This window comes from Paramormyrops kingsleyae, chromosome 6, assembly GCF_048594095.1.
Source record: "Paramormyrops kingsleyae isolate MSU_618 chromosome 6, PKINGS_0.4, whole genome shotgun sequence".
NCBI classification, from domain to species: domain Eukaryota; kingdom Metazoa; phylum Chordata; class Actinopteri; order Osteoglossiformes; family Mormyridae; genus Paramormyrops; species Paramormyrops kingsleyae.
In genome coordinates, this window is record NC_132802.1 from 16,763,217 (window position 1) to 16,775,273 (window position 12,057).

A 12,057-nucleotide genomic window follows, 5' to 3' on the forward strand; every position below is an offset into this window, starting at 1 on the left:
TCACTCACTCTTATCTGTGTCCAACTTTCACCATTTCACCACTTAAGATCTGCGTAGTCGCATTTCTACCACGGAGCATTAAAACAGCAACAGCTGCTTGTGTGTCTCTGGTCACCTGCATTCTCGCCTGTGATCTCTCACTTTGGTGCAAATACACCGAGCCGTCCTCCTCACTGCCCCAGGGAATCATGGGTCCTCCTTTGTTGGGCTTTACCTCACCGCAGCACAGTAAGTGTGTACGAAACGCACCCGCCTGGAACGAGTACTTCTCAGAGCCAGAAGAACAGACTGGCTCATTCTGCTTGCCTGGCATGGTTCTGATTCTGGTCCAATTGCCAGCCTTCTAGCACAGATAAAGGCTCTATTGTGTGTTGGGGAAATATCAGTGTGAATTACACTCATTCAGGAAATGAATTGCATCCTCAGTGTGGTTCGTTACATTTTTCACACATCAACCTGCCGATGTTGATTATTCATGGGGTGATCAGATGGTTATTCTTACAATGAGAATGAATGGTGCCTGAACCGGTGCTCGCTAAATTACCGTATGTTGTTTTCTGGTACAGATGCCATCTTCATTACAAATCTGCTGGCGTAAACAGATTACAGGAGTAATCGGGTTAAAGGACCAGGCTCACGGTAACAAAAGCTGCCCACCCTAACTGCTTATGTCCCCAACACGACTGTCTTCGTCACAGCACATAGCTGTTCTCCTCCTCACAGCACATAGCTGTTCTCCTGCTCATAGCAAACGACTGTCCTCCTCCTCACTGCACACGGCTGTCCTCCTCCTCATAGGACACGGCTGTCCTCCTTCTCACTGCACACAGCTTTTCTCCTCCTCACTGCACACGGCTGCCCTCCTCCTCATAGAACACAGCTGTCCTCCTCACTGCACACGGCTGTTCTCCTCCTAACTGCACGCGGCTGTCCTTCTCCTTACTGCATGCGGCTGTCCTCCTCCTCTATGAACATGGTTATCCTTCTCCTCACAGCACATGGTTATCCTTCTCCTCACAGCACATGGCTGTCCTCCTCCTAATAGCACACGGCTGTCCTCCTCCTCACAGCATACCGCTGTCCTCCTGCTCACAGCACACGGCTGTCCTCCTCCTCATAGAACACGGTTATCCTTCTCCTCACTGCACACGGCTGCCCTCCTCCTTACTGCACGCGGCTGTCCTCCTCCTCATAGAACACGGTTATCCTTCTCGTCACTGCACACGGCTGCCCTCCTCCTTACTGCACGCGGCTGTCCTCCTCCTCATAGAACACGGTTATCCTTCTCCTCACAGGACACGGATGTGCTCCTGCTCACAGCACACGGCTGTCCTCCTGCTCACAGCACACGGCTGTCCTCCTGCTCACAGCACACGGCTGTCCTCCTGCTCACAGCACACGGCTGTCCTCCTTCTCACAGCACACGGCTGTCCTCCTGCTCACAGCACACGGCTGTCCTCCTTCTCACAGCATACCACTGTCCTCCTCCCCACAGCACACGGCTGTCCTCCTCCCCACAGCACACGGCTGTCCTCCTCCTTGTAGCACAAGGCTGCCCTCCTCACTGCACACGGCTGTCCTGTTCCATTGTTCTTTATCATCTTGCTCTTTTGCTATCTACTTATTGCTTGTTTTGCGGGATGTGATGATGTGTGCACAAACAAAAACTATATAAAACAGCTACAATAGCAAGATGCCATGGATACTACTGAAGCTATGATGTTTTAGCACCTTGTTCCAGTGGTCAAACTGCAGTGCTGGGCAGCTCTCAGAGTGTTAGGATCCTCTTCATCACCCGCTCCATTAGGGAGGCATTAAGCCTATTGTCCAGTCTTTTTTCCCAGCTGTTCTATGGCTAGATATCATCAGCAATCATCAAACTATGTGGAAGTATACAGAAGCACTTCATATTCACACGTGATTCCCTCCTTAACGTGCCAGTGAATAGGGCTTGCACGCCCCAGTGCTCCCTTTGAGTATTGGCTTGTATGTCTGCATTATCCCTGTGAATAGGGCTCACACACCCTCACACTCCCTGTGAATAGGGCTCGCACACTCCTTGTGAACCAGGGTTACACACTTACACACTTCCTGTAAATAAATAGGGGCCAACGTTCCCTGTGAGTGGGGCTTGCATGGCCAGACACTCCTTGTGAATAGTGCTCACATGCCCTCACACTCCCAGTGAATAGGACTAGTATGCTTCCTGTGAATAGGGATTGCACGCTCCCTGTGAATAGGACTAGTATGCTTCCTGTGAATAGGGCTAACATGCTTCCTGTGAATAGGGATTGCAAGCTACCTGTGAGTAGGACTAGTATGCTTCCTGTGAACAGGGACTGCACAATCCCTGTGAATAGGACTAGTATGCTTCCTGTGAATAGGGCTAGCATGCTTCCTGTGAATAGGGATTGCACGCTCCCTGTGTATAGGACTAGCATGCTTCATGTGAACAGGGATTGCAAGCTACCTGTGAGTAGGACTAGTATGCTTCCTGTGAACAGGGACTGCACAATCCCTGTGAATAGGACTAGTATGCTTCCTGTGAATAGGGCTAGCATGCTTCCTGTGAATAGGGATTGCACGCTCCCTGTGTATAGGACTAGCATGCTTCATGTGAACAGGGATTGCACGCTCCCTGTGAATAGGATTAGTATGCTTCCTTCGAATAGTACTGGACTGGATCTGGACTCCTTTCTGTCTGAATGAAGGACTCCGGCTTGGACTAACACTGAGGTCGCCGAGCCTCTGAGGTGTGAACAGCATTTCTAATCCTCCATGAAGACATGGACATGTGTGGATAGCAGGCTGGTCAAGCAGCATGTCTAACCAATCAGAGAATAGTGTTTATCTACTGGTCCTCAATCTGCGGGACATACATGACATAATCTCTAATTCGGTCTGACCTTGATTTATGTGCTTAAAGCTTCGATGATGACCTTTTGGATTCATCCATGGTCTGCTGTCCTCGGCAGCAAGGAAAGCAAACACATATCATAGTGGATCCCGTAAGTGAGAGTGGAGGAGGACACTAGGCTGGGGATCTGAGCTGCTCTCCTCTGCCTGGCCTCCGATTATCCAGAAGGCAGCGTTAAATGCCAGCTGATGGCGGGGGCAGCTGCGGGTGCGAATGAGGTAGTAAATGTTACAGTTTGTGGGAATTGTGGTGACGCGCCGCATTAAGATGTGTGATCTGGCACCATCCTGTGCCTGGGGGCGCTGGCCCTCTGCGGCTCAGGGAAAAGTGGGTCACGCGGGGGAGAGCCAGAGGGGGGGACGCGGCGGATTAGCACGGGAAAAGCCCGGCTGGCTCCCGGCGTGCGGCTCTCCCATCCGCGGTAATCCCCTATTTACTCGACGTCCGGGAACGCTGTCTTTGGGTAGCGTGGCGAACTCACAAAATAGCCAGAATGCTCCGAAGGTAAGTTCAGCCTATGGAGCTATTGGGGGGTGGTTAAGGGCCTGGCTCAGGGCAAACGGTAACATCACTCTGTTGACCCTGGGATTAGAACCAGCAACCTTCTGTTCACGGGCACAGAGTCCTAACCTGCTGAGCCACGCAGCGCCCACCCAATGACCTTCTTTTTAGGTTTTCTAACAAGTATCATGATGACATCCAAATTAAGAGTACATTTCAAGAATTGAAAGTACTGTTTGTGCAGGCAAAAGTTAAGTTTCTCTTTAACACAGCAAAGACCTGATTCAGGCTGAAATTCAGCTTTCTTACTCTTCCTGGGCTTTTCAGAATTGTTAAATTTGCTTAATTTTGTTTGTTGCTTAATTGGATGTGTACAGACCTGTGTGCTTGAAGATCAAAGTTGCTCCAAGGATCTGCCAGAACAAATGATCAGTGTAATCTTTTGGAAGTGAACGGAAGGCTTGTGTCCCGTGGTCACGTGACTGAGACTAAGACGCGTCGGTCGGCCCCAGTGTCCCCCGGCATTCTCCCGAGCAGCGTGGGCCGTTTCTGAGCACGGCGTAGAAAGACTCGCCTGCTTCCCCATTCGGGGGCTAAAATAAGAAGCAGTTCCCCTGTATGATCCTGTACTGGATAAGCTGGTCATAAAAAGTTGGAATTTGGATGGATGGCCTAATGAGTGAGTATATCTCTTCCTATCTGCCTTCTCCATACAACTTCCAAACCTTGCACCCGTGGGGTTACCGTGACGATGAGCTCCTCTCTTCGACACCATGATGGTAAATTGCAGTGACGGACGAGTGGGCGTGTCCTCCTCCTCCTCACCTGTCACACTTGGCTGCTCTGCCCCTGGGCGCCGCCTTCCCACGATCGCAGTCACAGTCACAAGCAGAATCTTTATTTCCCCAATACAAAAACTACAGTTTAATGCTAGTGGTTTCATGATGTAATTAACCAAGCAATTTAAACATATAATCGAGAAAAAAACAAAAAAATCAAATCAAAATTTAATAGAGGTAGAAAAATAGAAGATGCTCAAATAATAAATCGGGGTGAGACAACCAAATGCATGTTGCAAATAACTTGGGGTATGTGAGAATAAGCTTGATAAGACATATAAGGGTATGAAGCCATTACAGATATGAAGCAGTGTGCTCTTCATACATCTTTAAGACCATGGCTTGGGAGAAGAAGCTGTTCAGGTGGCGGTTGGACCTTCTCCTCAGGTCTCTTACTCTCAGCTCTTGCTGAGAAGGGAGATGTTAGAAAAGGGAATGACCAGGGTGCAAGGGGTTGGACATCACTTTATGTTCCTCACCCTTTTTGAGTACAGGTCTTCAGGTGGTAGAAGCTGACTGCCAACGATCTTCTCTGTACATCACACAATTAGTTGAAGTCTCTGCCTAGAGTGCGATCTGACACGGCCAAACCATTCAGATAGAGGATGTAATATCTGATTGGTAGACCTTGACCTCTTAGCGCCCACGAGAAGTTTCAGAAGAGCTGGAATGGCTCTGCTCACCACGGTTCTGAGTTTATCCAGGATACCTACCCCTGTTCTGGGTTCTGGAAATTCTGAACTGTATTGGAAGCGTTGGGATGTAATTCCTGATTCTCTGCCAACTTTGAGACAAAGGCAGTCACTAATCGATGCAAACAAATGAGGGTGTTTTTCTTCCTTCTCATCTCGCCACTGTGTGTCTTTTGGCCTCAAAGGAGTTACAAACCACACCCAGAGAGAAGTGTAAGCAGATGCCATGAGCTGCCTGCACCTTCTCCTCACTGTTATTCAGGAGGGCGTTGTGGATCTGCCATCCGTCGCGTGCCAGAGGCCTTTCAGTTCCAGCCAGCGTAGCGGTGGAGATGTGCTTCATAGCCAGCTGCAGATCCTTTCTTGCAGGACAACCACAGGGTGCTTCCTGTTGTTTGTAGAATCTCTAGTCTTAAGGCACAAGGGCCTAAAGCAGCATTTTCTCACTGCCGTTGCTGTATTGTAGTTGAGAGGTTTTTTTTTTTGTCTTTCTTTAATTGCCTGACCTTTTCCAAACCTCCTCCCCCCCGCCGAAGTTCCCCTTTGTTTATGTTCTGCTGGCAGAGTAAATGTTTTCTGCGCCTCGTGTTTGCCGACAGTTAAACCTGGAGCAAACGCTTCTGTCTGCATAGCTCCGCCGTCATGCATTGCAGCACTGACCCGGTTACCTTGGGCAACGGAGAACGAGTAATCCTTTGATTCTGAGTGTGTGCAGACTGCGGTGTGTTTTAACGTGTTCGGTGTGCTGCTGTCAGGCACCACTTCAGGGCTGTTTCTAGCACCCGGTGTGGTTTCGTGTAACTAATAGCTGCCTTCCCGCCTGGCAGGGCCCGATTCTGACACAGAGGAGAGCGGAAGTCCAGGTGCGCTGTGAGCCAGGTAAGCTTCCGTCCTGCCCCTGCGAGACTCTGATGGTGGGGGGGCAGGAGCCTCCCCGCGGGGTCTTCAAGGGGCCTTTAAATGAATGTGAGTCTAATGAATATTTGGTAACACTTTACTTAAGGCCACGTTTTAATAATTTCTAAACACATTCCTAACAAATAATAATGCAATATAAAAATAATAAAGCATTATAAACATGGCTATAAATAGTTATCAAAAGGCATAACACATTATAGCCGTGTGTATTATGCATTATGTCTGCCTTTTGAAGCTCTCATCTATAATGCACTATAGGTACCTTTATAATGCATTATCATTGTCAGTATAAGCATTAAGGATGGTTTGTACTACATTATAAAGGTATGTTTAGTGTATTATAGATCAGAGCTTCATAAGGCAGTCATAATGCATAATACACATGGCTATAATGTGTTATGCCTGTTTATAAATATAGCCATGTTTATAATGAATATGTTCATAAATTACTAAAAACATGGCCTTTAAGTAAAGGTACTGAATACTTTTTCCAGAAGTGCAATTCGCATGCTGTGCAGTCAGCATTCTGGAAACATCTGGATTCAGACATTGGGTCTGAATAATATTGCATTCAAAGAGTCATTGCACCAGGTTTCGCTGTTATTGCGTAAGTCGGGAGTGTGTGGGGAGGATGAAGGCTAGTGCATTATTATTCACCACTTCAGTGCTGTGTTGGTCACATTGTATTTTTCAGTAGCTACCGCAGGGCAGGGTGTGGCCATTCTCAGCCAATAGGGACGAGGGTGGCCATAGAAAACCTTTACCCAGCAGGCAAAGTTGTCTTGTGTATATATCTGGAATCTGACTCGGCTACATAATAAATTCCAAGCTGAAAGAACTCCAGAGGTGACACAACCAGTAATGCTGAGGTGTGGAAAGAAGCCATTGGTAACCAGCCCAGGCTGTCAGAATAGAGGAACATTAGCATAGATCATATTAGCATGGCTCCTTAGCTGCTGCTTTGATGTCAGTACAAAGTAAAAAGAGGCGACGCCTCCGCCATCAGTCACCGTTTTCTGTAGTTCGACACCTTCATCGAGGGCTGAGGAGGCAGTGCACGCTTGCCGTGGTCTGACTACAACAGTCATGAGGCCAGCAGAGTGACAGCTTGAGAGTGATGCAATGTAACAACGTTGACATGAGCTTTGTGGAGTCACAAGTTAAATATCAGCATTTATTAAATCATTATAATGACCTACCAATGATGCAAGCCCTTACGAGAAGCTGCCCACATGAAAAGGTGACCCTATTCCTACCGTACACAGTGCAGTAGTTAACATAAACTTGTGGTCCCTTGCTGGGAGGGAGTTCATAAGGTGGTGATGAATCTGTTTCCTGTCGGCTCATAGACACATGCTGATTGGAAGACTGATTGCCCATGGGCAAATCTGATTGGACACAAGCTCTGTGTGTCTACTACTGACTCTGTTTTACTGACTGGTTGCTGGCATGTGACTCTTCGAGGTACCTCAAGCTGGTCTAAGAGGGTCCATGATGCAGTTGGAGGGATGCTTCTTGAAGGAACCGCATGACATGAGCTTTTCTACTTTCCCAGCCACAAGATCCTCCTTCAAGGCAATTTACAAGGTCATCAGTAAAACAGCAGAGCACAGACACCCAGGACAGAGAACCATTTTGCCTTAAGCAAAAGTGATGGGGGGGGGGGAGGGGGATCAAAACAGCTTTGAGGGCAACCAACCAAATCAGTCCTGATGTTTAAGACCTCGGCCAACATTAATCGAAAACCAGAAATGACAAACCAAAGTGGGTCCAGGACCAGTTTAGATCTGAACAAAGAGAGTCTAACATGAGCTTTTTAGAGGTGCCACCGAGGAACACTCCTTAAGTCGATGTGTCAGATCGGCATGAAATGATGCCAGGAAATGAAATGTGCGATTGATGGGCTCTTGCCTTTTGTTAGTTCCTCTGAATCACATAGTCACGTTGAAGAATCATATACTGCAATCTTACATAATGACGGAGAACTTGAAGATCATGAGATGGTATGTCGACTAATGGTGTAAAATGTCATGTAAGTGCCAGGAGCAAGCGGAGCGCTAGCTCATCTCGGAACAGTACATAACTCAAAAAAAATTTGAAACGTCAGAACTGCAGTCAGAGATCCTCATCCAAAGGAGTTTTAGTACGGAATCGTCCATGATTCCCATCCTGCTTGGGGCAGGAAGACGTCCAGATGGCTGCTGCAGTGTGTCATGGGGAATTTGTGGCTCCTTGGGGGGCAGAGGCCATGTATAATTCATGGGACCCTCATGTAACTTTCAGCTGAGCAGAGGGAAAATCCAATTCAGGCATTAGCCTGCCGGATACAGATCTTGTGTGAAGCCGACAGCTTGCAGGCATGCGGCATTCGAAGTCAAACGCCGCTCTGTTTATCCTGCATGTGGACAAGGTGCGTTGTTCAGATTGTTATGCAGGCAAAAGCAAACCATATCTGAGATAGAACAGATGGTTAAATGTCAAAATATATCTGTGAACAGGGTCCTGGTGACTGAAAAGTCATACCATTGTGTTGGGCAAGACGGTTGTCTTTTAAAGCTGCACGGAGCTTGGTTAAAGAACGGTTACCTGTAAGATAAATGATTGTTGTCACGAGGAACATCACTGCAGGTCCTCGAGAAGAATTAGGGCCCTATTTGCCTTCCCTCTGTACCATTTACGCTTCGATTAGGAAGGCAAAGTTCGTTCGTTTTTCTTGAGTGATGTTTACATTTCGGCATCGTTTCATCGTTTCACCGAGGGCTGTATCCTGAGCCATTATATCAACGAGTGGAAATAACACTAGTTAGGAGTGCGGCAGTGCCGTGTGAATCAGCGCGAGGGCACGAGTGCTGGGCGTGTTGCGTAACGTTTCTCGGATAGACAGAGCGTATTGTTAAATGGGCACTTTAAGGGTCGGAGCGGAATGCGGCGATGGAGGAGCCGAAGGAGCCAGCCTGGAGTGACGCATCAACTCCTCCCCCCCCATCCTCCACGCACCACGGGCCTCGGCAGGTGGAAGGTACGCCGCAGTTCGGCACGGCGAGGGACAGAACGTACGGTGCCCCCACATGAGGCAGAAAAGGCTCCGGACCCCATCCCACTTGTGCTGCTCGCCGATTGCCACAAGGCCGACGGCAGCTGCGTGGATGATTCCATAAATACAAACCACAGCGTACGTCGAGTACCCATGGTTTAAACGTTGAAAAGCCATTACGACAATTAATGAAATTACGGAATCATTATTATTATCTGTCATATTTGCTTTATTAATTCTGAAATTGGGAAGAACAGGTAGCTAACCCAAGTAACTTTAATCTAATGCTTTAATGCTTATTTGATCAAACTGTGCTGCCAGTTATGTGCTGGTAATTGTCTATTTCTGGTCAGCGTAAGAACAACTCAGAGTGCCAGTTTCCAAGTAACAGACAAGGATCAACCGTGATGAGTCAGCGCTGAGGCCTGTTGCTGGTTTTTCTAAAGAGAAATTTACAAGTCTGAGCTTTCATAATAATTTAGGGGTTGGAAAGACTATTGCTTTAAAATGTCTGTAAAATAAAATATATACCTTTCAGAATCTCCATTGATCTGCTTAATTCCAGTTACCTTCTGTCATCCAGGGTGATAAATTGAGAAAAGTCCACAAAGAGGCATTGTACTGATAATGAGGGTGATCTGATGTTATCTGACAAGCAGCGTGACTGTGAAACAGGTCCTACATTTATTAAAATGACTGTTTCCCTGTGTAGGTCTCATATGTGTCAGATTTTGAATGGCGTGATACTGGTATTTAAATGTTTATGCACATGTGCGTGTTTGTACGGCTTGCATGCTTGTGTGCATTTCCTTAAGCTAGAGCTGCCGGGTTGTGATCCTGGAGGGCCAGTCTAAAACACAGTTTGCAAATTGCCCTGCTCAAGGAGACCTACTATACCCGGCTATTAGCTGGTGAGCTGAATAAGGTGCGTTTGAGCAGGGAAATCTGCAAACCGTGTGGCAGACTGACCCTCCAGGACCGGAATCGGGCAGCTCCTGCTTAAGCATTCAGCAGTGTGCACGTGATCCTTTCTGTGTGTAATCGGGTGTTAGGTGCAGCTTTTCTCTGCGATTTTGCTGGACGTCCTTGTGGTCAGTGTGTCCTGCTCTCTTGCGCAGTGCATTGTGGTCCGTGATCATGATGGAGCCGCAGGATTCTCGTTATCGAGCCAGACCTCTAGCAGAGGGCATGCATTTCATTGTTTGCGAAAACGTGGAGTAAAACCCTCCCTCTTCTCTTGCTGCTTGTGGTCCTCATTTTCTGTAGCAGAGTGGGGCTGGTTTATAGCAACAGTCCCTTGCAGAGTCATTTGCGCTGAAAATGTTGCCCCCCCCCCCCCCCCTTTGGAGACCTTGGTGAAGCTGAAGATGAGCTGTGGTCTGAATCCTCACTCAGTGCTGTAATGCCTGCCAGTACAAATGCAGGCGCTGCGTGGTTCGGTGGGTTAAGATGCCATGGTTGTGATCGGAAGGTCACCAGCTCGAATCCCAGGGTCAGCGGAATGATGTCACTGTCAGGCCCCTGAGCAAGGCCCTTAATCCCAATCGTCCCAGAGGCCAGCTGGCCCTGCTTTCTCTAAATAAATTTAAATGTAAATGTTATGCACAGGCTTAGGAATTAAACCCACAGAAGAAGTAATTTTATTACTTGTGTGAATCCGTGGCGTTTCCTCACTGAGCAGCTAACGGGCCTTTTGCTGCCTGTCAGCGCAGACGGAGACGGGCTTTAATGTCCCGCTTTCGCCGTAGATTAAACATGGCAAGAGATACATGTTCGTTTTCTGGACCGTGCAGGATGGTGCAGAGGGGGGGGGGGGGGGGCGTGGTATCTTCTGTGATCGCCTGCACTTGTTTGACGTCAGGTCACTGAACCTGGGTCAGGTGATCTAATCTGAGGGCTTGGTGGCACTGTGGAAGGGTCACTGTCATCGCAGGTCTCTGGAGGGGGTTTGACACCCACCCTCCAATTAATGTGTGAAGGTGGCATGGTCTCCACCTCTGGGTAGCTGATTTCATAAATATGTATTGCCCTGATGTGTGCGTGTGTGTGGGTGCACTTTCTTGGGTGTGTGCCCCCTTCAGGTTATATGCAGCATCACACCCTGTACTAGCTGGGGTATGCCCTGGATCTCTGTCTGTAAACCCCTAGTTTTTGGTTCAGGTCCCAGGGGGGCCTTTGAGTGGGTACTTAACCCAAATTGCAAATAGGCAAAACTGGAAAGGATTTGTTATAAGAACGTTTGTTTAGTCAAGCACCTCTGCCTTAAAGAAAAGTGAAAAAGGAAGTATTTAAATGCTGCTTATAGAGTCTGTGAGGTTCCATGGAGGCTGACTGTTGCTGTATGTGCTTCAGGACATGTGCCCTGTGTCTGTGTGGCACAGGGCCGCACACTTCTTTCAGAACGCCGTGTTACGGTCAGCCTTGGGTAATAATGGACGGTCCCTATAGCTGCTTTGCTGATGTGTGTCATACTGTCATTTTCCTGAAAAGATGGTGATTCTCTTTGGGGATTTTGCTGGTTTTAGCCGGCATGTTATAAAAGATTACAGCGCTTTCAGGGAACCGTATTCCAGTTTAAAGACGGGATGCGGAAATGATAACAAGAGCGACGTCATTCTGCAGTGACGCTGGATGTCACCGCAGTGCTGGGAACACGGCCATGCGACTCGGACGACGTTCCGCGGCTAACCCGCGTTTCTCTGTAACGTGTGAACACAGGGCGCCTCTCGTGTCGGGTGATAGACCCCGCGACAGGCCCGGCGGCATGCCGCCGCCGTTAAAATACCCCTTTAACCGTTCTGGTCTCTTCCGGGTCCTCCTTTAAACACCCGAGGTTTAGTGCATGCTGCAGATGTCTACTGGAGACCCTGAAAGGATGCACTCATCTTCTGAGGATGCCACTCCAATGCACCCCCACCCCCTGGGTTTCTGTTTGGAACCGGAATCACTTAGAGCATTAATTGGCTAATTCCGCTTGAGTGCTTCTGAAGTGGGGGGCGGTGTGGAGGCGTGATGGCGAGTGTAGGCGGACCGTCCGCGTTCCCAGCGCTGCTAGAGGTCCCGAATAATGTCTGTTTTGGCATCTAGCGTCCCTCTGCCTTCCCTCTTTCCATCCACATTGACACACAGGCACTGAAGGGGGGCCCTGGCGACCCA

General features: G+C 48.4%; 1 protein-coding gene across 4 annotated transcripts in view; it reads left to right on the plus strand.

Moving 5' to 3' along the window:
• camkk1a (calcium/calmodulin-dependent protein kinase kinase 1, alpha a) overlaps positions 1-12,057 on the plus strand; it is a 45,402-nt gene that overhangs the window by 10,445 nt on the left and 22,900 nt on the right. For all 4 annotated transcript variants that reach the window (XM_072713764.1, XM_072713763.1, XM_072713766.1 and 1 more), the window contains exon 2: positions 5,777-5,828. The gene's annotated coding sequence lies outside the window, so the exon portion shown is untranslated. The remainder of the gene's footprint in view (positions 1-5,776; positions 5,829-12,057) is intronic.